Raw genomic sequence first — 10,622 nt, 5'->3', positions numbered from 1 at the left:
CCCAATTGCCCAGGACAATTGTGGTGTACACCTCCCATTGGCACTCCTCCATCTGTGCCGGCACTGCTCCATCTGTGCCATGGTTGGGAGGCCACCAAAGGTGAGGGGCGCCTCAGCTGGGCATACTCCTCATGGCAGGTGTGGTCATGGACGTGGCCAAGGTGACCAGGGAGTAGGGGGACTCCAGGGTGGCCGCAGAGGGGGAAGAGGCAGGAGTGCGCCACTTGGGCACGATGTTGTGCCATGTGTCGATGGAGTCATGCCACCACCCCCTGTGGTTCTGGGAGATGCAGCTTCTGCATCTGGCACTGGCGCCCATGTGATCTGGCAGTCCGTTTCATCGACTACCACGGGCCCAAGGGTAGTGGTAGCTGCAGGTGCAGCTGTGGACACCACCACCCAGGCTCAGGGTCTGACAGCGCAGGCTGCGTTGGCACTTGAAGAGTCCTTGGAAGATTTCCAACAGGGCAGGAGGCAAACTGTAGGTGCACGCAGGGCTGCCCTGACCGAGACACGTGTCCCTGGGGCAGTAATGTCATCTGCTGCCCCGACCAGCCGGGTGTTGGCAAGTGCAGGGGCAGAGGCAGCCAACAACACCCCGGTTGTGAGTCTACCAACCGGGACAGTCGCGGTCAATGACCCTGCCACAGCGGATGCAGGGTCCATTAGAGGGCACCCAGCTGCCACTGACGCAAGTCAGGCCTTTGGTCGTCCCTCTACCTGCCACTCCCTTGGCTCAATCCACCGGTGCCACTGGCCATACTTGTAACGCTCACCTGGTTCCCCCGGAGGCGCAGGTCTTGATCTGGCGAGGATACTGTCTTCAGTGTTAGGCGCAGGGTTCGTTTTGCTCCCGGACTGGGCCCCCTTCCCACCGACAGTTTAAGCTGAAGAGTGAGATGTCTGCAAGGGTAAACCAAGGTATTAGTGTTTGGAAGGTTCGGAAAGTTCCTAGCCCCTCTCGCCCTTTCTTTCCCCGTGGAACTGGGTTGATATTGCGCTTACCTTATATAGGTAAATGCCGGGCTCTCCATCCTGCGTCTTATGCAGGGGCGCTGGATGCAGTTGCTTCACTGGATGCGAGCTCTGCCTCTTGATAGCAGAGGATTTGCTGAGAGCGAAGACGCCGTTAATGCACGAGCGTGCCTTGTAAGTATTAAAGTTCCTTTTGCATTGTTCTCTTCTCTTTCAAAAGTCTTAAGTCTGTAAAGTCTATGTCTTTCCCTTTTCAGATGCTGTGACGATGAAGATTATCCTTCTAATGGCACGTAAGTAGAAAGACTGCACTAGCGCTGGAGAATGCTCCGTAATGTCTCTTTTGTCTTTGCAGGTGCTGAGGTGCAGCGCGAACAGATTGAAAGCGAACATAACACAGGTAAGCAGTCTTGTAACTAAGGGTTACTAACCAATGTATCTTGCCTTGCAGGTGCCGGAATGCAGCGCGAGCCGAGTTGGAACGGGCGTAACACAGGTAAGCAGAACTTGTAGTTGAATATTACTGACCAATGTTCTCTCTCTTTGCAGATGTCGGATGCCGGAAGAGAAAGGCAGAAAAAGGCGCCTTGGATGCTGCCGTTGGATTAGGTAAGTAGATTCACTGCCTTTACTTTAGCCTAACCTGTGCCTTTGTTTTGCAGGAGCTGCAGAAGACTGAAGAAGACTGAAGATTGGATTCCAGCAGGTTATTTCGTGTTCACAGGATCTGGAGCTGGAGGATTCCTGGAGCTGACACGGTGAGCGTCCTGCTGCAGATGCAGAATAACGCGAAGCACGTGAAACCAATCGGGTGTGGTTTAAATAGCCTTCTGTAGTGCTTAGGCGTCTCCTTCCACGGCCCCAACCAGGTAAGAAAAGAGTTCCAGATTTCTAAAAGAGTTCCTGTGTTCTGCTTCCAGGGAGTGGCTCCTGCTCCACCCAGACAGAAAAAGTAGTTCCAGGCAGAGAAGGATCAGGAGACCAGTTAGCTGGTAAGTAAGCAGCATGGTCTGCTACAGGTAGGTCCACCAAGCACTCTTATCTAATATGAGCCCGGCGCTTCCTGTGCCGGGACCAGTCACCATCATGAGCCTGGCGCCACTGGCGCCAGGACAAGGTCCAGAGGGTCCCTATAGGGACTGGCTGGTTCCTGGGATCAGAGTCATGGGCCTGCTTCCAAGGTCGTGGGGCAAGTCCTGACCCCTTGGAAGCAGGGATCATGACAATACTGATCAGGGCGGCAAATTTGCCAGCCAGGGTCTGCGCCACAATCCAAGAGGAGGAAGGTTGCACCTGCAGTACAGGCTGGGACCCCACACACAGCCACGACCTCCTGCATGTCGAGGAAGAAGCCTTTCTGCAACCAGGGACTGGACTTCCTTGTGGACTACGTGCAAGACCACAGCCGTGACATGCTAGTGGGGCCTAATTGTCAAACTACGGCTGCCCACTGTGATACCCACTGGAAGCAAGTTGTGGAACATGTGAGTGCATTCGGCCATGAGGTGCGCACGGCGCAAGAGTGCAAAAAGCGTTGGAATGACCTCAAACGCAGCGCTAAGGCTAAGCGTGCCTCAAATTACAACTTGACTCTGGTGACTGGCAGTGGGCCGGCACTTGAGGAGGAAGACCTCACTCAGCACGAGTCACTCGTTGCGGAGTTCATACCACCTGAATCAGTCGAAGGAGTGGGAGAGATGCCGGACTTTGATGCCCAGTCCAGTGAGTGTTGCTGCGTGTTTGTCGGACATGTGTGTTTTACTTGTGTGATGTGTTGTGCATGACTGCCGCTACATGTCATGTGTACATGGTTCTGATGTGCAAGTAATGCAATGCTTCACTGATGCATGGCTGCTCTGCAGGATGGTGGACATGTGGAGCAGACAGGGACTATCCGCATCACCACTATTGCTCCCTACTCACATGCTGGTCACCAGGATGCCCCTCCGGTCCATGAGCCTGGGGTGACCTTCCTCTCAGCCCTGGGACTATGTCATAGCATGACTGACGTGCATGTGTCCTCTGCCTGCATGAAGGTACTCCACGTAGGCATGCTCCCTTGCCCCTCCACCCTCCCCCCCCCTGTACCCCAATTTCACCTTTGCACTGGTCTGCATCAATTTTGCCCTAAAGTATTTGCCTGTTCATGCGTCCTGTCTACATGTTAACTTCCACCAGCCAACCTGCTAGACATATGCTGTGTGGTACATCCTTTGTACTTGATGGAGGGTGTCTCACTTGGACTGTGCAGATGGTCTGCAGCGACATGAGTGCCCATGTCGAGTTGGATGTGCATATGTCAGGGCTGAGTGATTCTGATGTGGACACTCCTCTGTCTGCGACACCTGCACTTAGGGGTCAGACAGTGTTGTAACCTCTGCCTGTGGTGGATCGGGACGCAGGGTCACCCTCCACACAAGTCGCTGATGTGCCTGGACCATCACGTCGACGGGGGCATGTAGTTGTGCAGCCGCGGGCGGTGCCAACCCAATGAGGACACCCGGTCCTTGGGTCCCGCAGGTGTCAAGCCCTACAACGCAGTGGCCGCGTGCAACCACAGTATATTGAGTGGGCTCAAGACATGACTGCCAATTCTGAACGCCAGGGGGCGGCAATGGAGAACATCGCTGTGAGCATGGAGCGTGTGGCCCAATCCGTGCTCCCCCCTGCTAGGCAGGTGCTTCTCCAGCAGCGGGCGGCACGGTCCACGGCCCGCTCGCTCAGGCTGGGCATGCGGCCTCAGACCGGGCACACCAGGCTGAAATGTTGTCTCTGCGTGAAGCACACATGGAGGCCCTGAGGGCTGAGTATGAGTCCCTCAGATCTACTCTGGGTGTCCTCTTGATGTCCCAGAGGGCGCAGTCAGAGGAGAGGTTTGAGCAGGTTGAGAGTACCATCTTGGCTGAGCTACAAGCTTGCCGGGAGGTGCATCAGTTGTCCAGCTAGGCATTGCAGGAAGAACTCTGTGTTACAGGAGTTACCTTGCAAGCGGAAGCACGCGTATCATGGGAGGTTCTGCATGCAGACCTACGTGTCATCGCTGCACAGAACCAGGCTCACCCGTCCGGCAGACTTGCTGCCGACGAGGGGCAGGCTGCGGCTATGCATGGTCAGGCTCCGGTGCCACATCCTCCTTTTCAGGAAGAGCCAAACTCGGACAACGAGGTATCTCCCACATAGGTCGGGCTGTGCAGGCGTTGAGCCCATGGAGGTTATTCTTTCCTCAACATCATTGCATGTGGGTGTTGAGCAGCACCCTGTACCTCCCCCCTCATGGGTGCCTCGCCCCGGGCCGTATGTGGCCATTTTTGATTTTTTTTTAGTTTAGTTAGTTAACTTTCAATTTGATAGTTAGTTTAATTAGGTAATGTAGGTTTTTCATAGTTAGTCTAATTAGTTAATATAGTTTAAAATTGCTTGTCTATTGTGCTTTCATGTGACAGTGTGGTGCTTTGTGGCTTTTGAAAACATCCACTGTCTGTTCCAGCTGGTCTCTTCAAGCTTGTCTCGTGTATGTGTTTGCAGCTTGGGGTCCTGACTCACATATGCCACTCCTGCTTCCCTTACCATGGGCTCGCAAGGATGGTTCGGTGTTACAGCCTATTACACAAGGGCTTTGGACTGTCATATCTGTGGCATGTCTGCTACTGTACTACTTGTGTTGACACCCCTAGTGGTGATGATAGGGGTGATATTGACCACAGTTCTTCCTTTGCTAGATGGGTGGTTTCATGATTCATGTGTGCATTAATTGCTATACATTGTGTAGTATGTTTCTTATCTTTGCTGTACATGTGCTTGATGCAATTCATGCTGTAGACAGTGGCTAACACACTTTGCCTGTGAAAGTCACACTGATGGAGTGATTTCTGATGTACGTCTCTGACATGGTCCAGTCATGACATGCCTGAGGAGACACACGCAGGGAAATTAATTTCAAGCATTAATCATGTGTTTTCTGACCTTTCTGCAGGGGGATGAGCCTCCAGACCACCTTTCCCAGCAGACATGGCCCATTGGACGTCTGGAAGCTGGCCACGTTCAGTGGTGCAGTCATGCGCATGTGTGCGCAGGCAGAGCCACAGGGATTGCGCTCATACATCCTACAGAAGCTGACGTGTTTCAAGGAACTCCAGGCAAGGTGAGCAGCACAAGGGGGCCACCCCGCAGCCAACCTTCCACCAGGCCAGTTGCACATGCATGCTAAGTAGCACCACTGACGGTGAGCTTGGACAGATATTGGTGTTGAAGCGCACAGTACAGCTAAGATGCGTTGGTGGACTAATGGCTAGTTGATGGGAAAGTTGTCAGGGGCACATGCAGGGGCAGTGGCACATATCCTCCGGTCCACCGTGGTCCATTGAGGCAGTTGTATTAGCCATGTAGCGTTCCAAGACAGGGAAAGAAGCAGCTCACAGGGACAGACAGCGAGGGACAGACTCGTGTGCATTGCATTTCATTTTCATGTTGAAATTGCCACATGCACTACCTACTTTATTTAGGTTATGCTGGAACACGACTTGTACTGAAGTCGTACCTTGCTAAATGCGTCTGGCTGCTTACCCAGGGAACATTGGATGTTGTGTGAATCTTGACACGTTGGTCTTCCATTTGCCACGCACCCACCGGCGCATGACTTACTGCATTGACTGTGTATGAACCATCATGGGGGGAATCTTACCTATGGGTACAAAGCACCACACCAGATAGTTTGTTTGTAGAGGGGGGGTGTGTGTGTGTGTGTGTGTGTGTGTGTGTTATGGGCACGCACAGATTAGTGACTCTGGCTCTCTTTGCAGCATTGAACTGCTCATTTTACCAGACCTGAGAGTGCGCAGGCAGGAGGCCAGCACTCACCCCAGAGATAAGTTTCTCTTTGACTTCCATTTGAGTAATTTGGTACTATGTGCATGATGTACACGTTTGGTCTGATTGTGTATGTGTTAATGTGATTATTATATTTTTGTACATTCCCTACTTTCCCTTGTCAATCCTACTCCCCTCTCCTTCCCCTCATTCCGGTTATCCAGTATACCAATGCCTGTCCCGACTGCATATCCCTGACCCTCCTTCCCCACCAGGGTTTCAGAGGCCTGTGTGAGTTTGACCTTGCAGGCTCCCAGACCACGGTGGGGGTGGTTGGTTCGTGCCACTCCTGCGCCTGTACACGGGAGTTGTGACAGTACACATCAGTTTGTGGTGCATCATTCTATATTATGTACCAAACATGGTGCACATCCAGTTGTGACATTGTTTTACTGTGCTACCTTGGTTGTTCCATCATTGCGCTAGTACTTGTGCTTTGTGACGTACTGCTACTTCAAGTCATCTACTGGAGGCTCTTCTGGTTTGTTTTGCTGCCTGCAGGCTTTTTGCTTGGCTTGTGTGTTTGCCTGCTTTGAGTTCTCTTTGATTTGGGGTTTGGAAGTCAAGGCGGCCTCTGTGGGTACTGGACACTTTTTACACGCAAGGTGGAAGATGGAGACAAAGGGGAAGGGTGATCCTGTGGCCAGGTGAACTTCAAGGATGAAGGCTACATACCCCATGCGCAGTTGTTCAGTGGGTCATGGTGATATCTGACGGAGGGGGGGTATTTTGTTGTTGGACAGGTATCCTATGTACATGATGTATTCTGCTGATCAATGGCTGTTCATGTGTTGTGTTTACCTTTCAGGTGTGAGGGTATAGTTGTGGTTCGACATGCTGGGGTGTACACATGGGCAATGTTCACATGTGATGAGGACACTGATGGTCACTTGATTGCACATACATGTATTGAGTGCATGTCCCTACTGACACACACACTCGCACTATGATCCACAACATGTACAACCACCCTTCCATGTCCACATGTGCACTCAGTTTGCCTTCTGGGGCCCACTGTGTCCCTGCAGCACATGATCTATGACCATTTGTGGATCCTGTACATGCGTGATTTGTTTTTTTATTTAGTTAGTCGTTTTCTGTGATGCTCAGGGTGTGCCTCACACACAATGGCTAGTCACTATGCTGTGTGCTGAGCAGTGTGTTGCAGGAGATAGACACAGCACATGTATTATGCAGTGTTGATTTTGCCGTGCGCAATGTGCATGTGAACAGGCATTCATTGTTATGTTCAAGCTACAACTGTGGTTATGCATTTGGGTATGACTTGCTTTGTGTGGGAGGTTGTTGGTCAGACATTTCATCTGATTCCATGTCAGGCATCATTTATAGACACCACTTTGCATTATTCACATGTCAATGTGTACATTATTGTTACTGTGTTGGTGTTTTGCAATTGCTTGCCATGTCATGTTGTAGTTTTGGTGGCTTTGGGTGACATACCAGGGATTGGGCAGGTGTACCTTTTGGTCACACAGTATTGGTTGGGATTGAGTAGCTAGTGATGCACAGTATGTGGCACTTCCATGGCAACATTCTCAGGGTGGTAAGGTTGTGACAGTTGACTGTCTCTTTGTCATCATCTCTCCTCAGCTGGTGCCTCTCTTTGGAACAGCCTCCCTGCCCCTCACAGATTTGAGCCAGACCTCCTTAATTCTGGAAATTGCTGAAAACTCTGCTCTTCTCTACCTCTTTCCCTCTTTACCTTCCTTGCTAATCATCCCACTGCCATTGTGATCGGTGGCCTGACCTCTTGAGCCTCACAGGAACTCAGGCCCTTCCTCCCAGTCAATACCAGCACCCCTCTCGCCCACTGCACTGCCTTGCAGTGCCCTTGCGGGCCAATGTCTGTTGGCTCCAGATACCACCCTTGAGAGTTGCCTGCACTAGCAGTTAGCCTGAGGCTCTCCTCCTGGCTCCCCTTAACATGTCTATTCCGGGCCCTCCTCCAGCTCTCATCCACTCCTCTGCTCCCCCTTTCACCCTCCTCCTCTGCACTTCTCTTCAATACACTTGCACGACCGAATGCCACATGGCTATTAGGACCACAACTGTATATATATATATATATATATATATATATATATATATTTCTGAGGCTTGTGGAATCTGCTTATATCACATGCTGTGCATAGGCTGACATCTAGTGGAAGCTGCGGAGTATTACAGTTTGTTTTTCGAAACTCGAACACAGGGCGTGCCAGTAATACTATCCCTAGTGTGACGTCCACTGTACCCATGATCCCTCACACGTCTAGGACCCTCAGATTGTTTTTTTCCGCCATGCTGGTCGGAAGCACTGAGCGGAGTTCCCTGACTTAGTCAGATTTTGCAAGTATTGTTATATATTTCCCCGTTTATTCCACATATACTTCGAGTCTCCGAACATCGACACTCGATGCCGGATCGGAGAAAATTCAACCGTCGGACTACAGCGACGGATTTGGGCCCCGGAAGGCCTCTGGCCTCGGCCCGGGCATCGGAAGTCCTCTGGACTCGGCCCTGCAAGTAGGGAGAGTGGGGGGTGGCACATATCCTACACTCTGTTTAATATAGGTACATTACTTATATTCCTACACTCCCAGCCCGCTGCCACAGGGTGCGTATGGAGGGTACCCCTTTTCAATTTTGCCCCAAGTGCAACCGCAAGTATCCTTGGGTTGGCAGACACGCCACGTGTAACCTCTGCTTGCCGAGGGACCACCCCGAGGCGAATTGCAGAGGGTGCAGTCGGTTTAAACCGAAGACCCTTAAGGACCGTTCGACAAAGCGTTGGACCCACCACGCCAGGCGACAAGAGGCCATGGCCGCAGAGGATGCCTTCAGCGATGGCAGCGACGCCGTACTTTCGGACGGCGAGGGCAATGTGGTGTCGATGGACAGCCAAGCGCAAGTCCCCCGACCTCGGAAGGTTGTCCGGCAGGGCAGCTGTGGGGAAGACCCCCAGCGACACGAGAGCTACCCACACCACTTCCAGCAAACAAAGGTCCAACTGAGACTCGACGCGCACGTCGAGTTCTCGGAAAGAGGCACGAAGAGAACGGTCCACCGAGTCAGTGTCCTCTGGGCGTTCGTGTTCGAGATCGCCGCATGACACCAGGCAACCCTCCACTGTTGCTAAGAGTGCCTCGCTCCCCTTAGTGACTGAGGTTCGGTCGTCGGAGGACGACGCCGACCTCTAGCTCCAGGTCGCACTCAAGGAGTCGGCGTCTGCAGGCAGCGTGAAGGCTGCTACCAAATCCCTTACACTCTCTAGAGACAGGGACTCTACCCCCGAATTTTGGCGCCAGGCACCGAAAAGCTCTGCTAGGCCTGTGTGCACTCCGCAGGGATGGGAGTTTAGGTGAAAAATGTGGCCACAAGCTGGGTCCGGGCTGCCTCGCCACGTGCCCTATCCCCTCCCATGGGCAGCGCCTGTGGTTGGGATGTGGGGTCACCACCATGTCCACCGGTACGCCCTGCCGTGTTGCAACATTGTGCAGGACACATGCTGCAACAATGATCCTGCACACTACTGGGGGTGCATAGAGTAGCTGCCCACCAGAGCGGTCAAGGGAGCGGAAGCGTGACTTGAGCACTCAGAATGTGCGCTCCACTATGGCCCTTGTTGCAATATGGGCAGCTTTGTATTTTACCTGGGGTGGGGTGGTGGGGTTCCGGATTGGCGTCAACATGTGGTTGCTCAGAGGGTAGGCACTGTCCCCTGGAGAGGTGATAATGGTTGTGATTATTGGGGTTTGTGTATTTGTCTGTGTGTGACATGCATGCATGTGCACGGGCATTTGTACTCACTTAGGAGCCATGTGTCGCCATGCTGCCCAGCTTCCAGGGCCCGGCTCAGGGCGAACATTCTGTATATGAAACTGTCATGGGTGGAGCCAGGGTAGTTTGCATAGACAGAGGTGATGATTCCCATGGCATCGCATACCACCTGCACATTGATGGAATGCCAGTGCTTGCGGTTTCGGTAGATGTGCTCAGTGGCCCTAGGTGGACGTAGGGCCACATGGGTGCAATCTATGGCACTGAGCACTTTGGGGAAGTGTGCCACCCTGTAAAAATCCAGGACAACGGCCTGCCTTTCTGCGGGTGTTCTGGGCATGTATACGTGGCTGCGGACTGAGGGGCACGCAGTCATGATTGCCAACACCTGGTGTAGGCAGCGTGACTGCATGGCCTGTGAGACCCCCCCCCCACTATGGCAGTAGTCCCCTGAAATGACCCAGTGGCCAAAAAATGCAGGACATTGAGCACCTTCTCCAAGGGGCTCAATGCTTGGGAGCAGAGGGTGGGGGATGTAAGGTCATCTTCCCACTCCCTGACCAGGTGTAGGATGATACGAGGTGGAAACCTATATCTGCCGTAGAGCTGGTCGTCAGGCATCCCAAAAAGGCTAGTCCGGGGGGGAAAAAATGCGGGCTCTGGCTATTCTCCTCCTCCTGCTGTGTCCCACGATCAGTGCTGCGACAAATGGGGCATTCATCGTAGCGGTATGTACGTGTTTTTTGTTTGTGCGCGCTTTTATACTGTGCGCGGGGATGCTTACGCCTGCCGTCCTGTGGCAGACGTGTTGACGCCTGTGCGCGTCTTTTAGCGTGCGCTTGTTTCCTGCATTCAAATCCATGAATACGAGTTGTGCGTGTGGGTGTTCCGTGTATTTCCCTGCAGTACTACCCCAGTTACGCCTTCTTCTTTTTCACATGTTGTTCCCCAATCCGTGCGTTACTCCCCGTGTCCCGCCCCCTTTTTGAAGTGTGCGTGGA

The sequence above is a fragment of the Ambystoma mexicanum genome, chromosome 4q (assembly GCF_040938575.1).
Source record: "Ambystoma mexicanum isolate Mex_15411 chromosome 4q, UKY_AmexF1_1, whole genome shotgun sequence".
Classification (NCBI taxonomy): domain Eukaryota; kingdom Metazoa; phylum Chordata; class Amphibia; order Caudata; family Ambystomatidae; genus Ambystoma; species Ambystoma mexicanum.
This window is presented reverse-complemented; position numbering follows the sequence as displayed.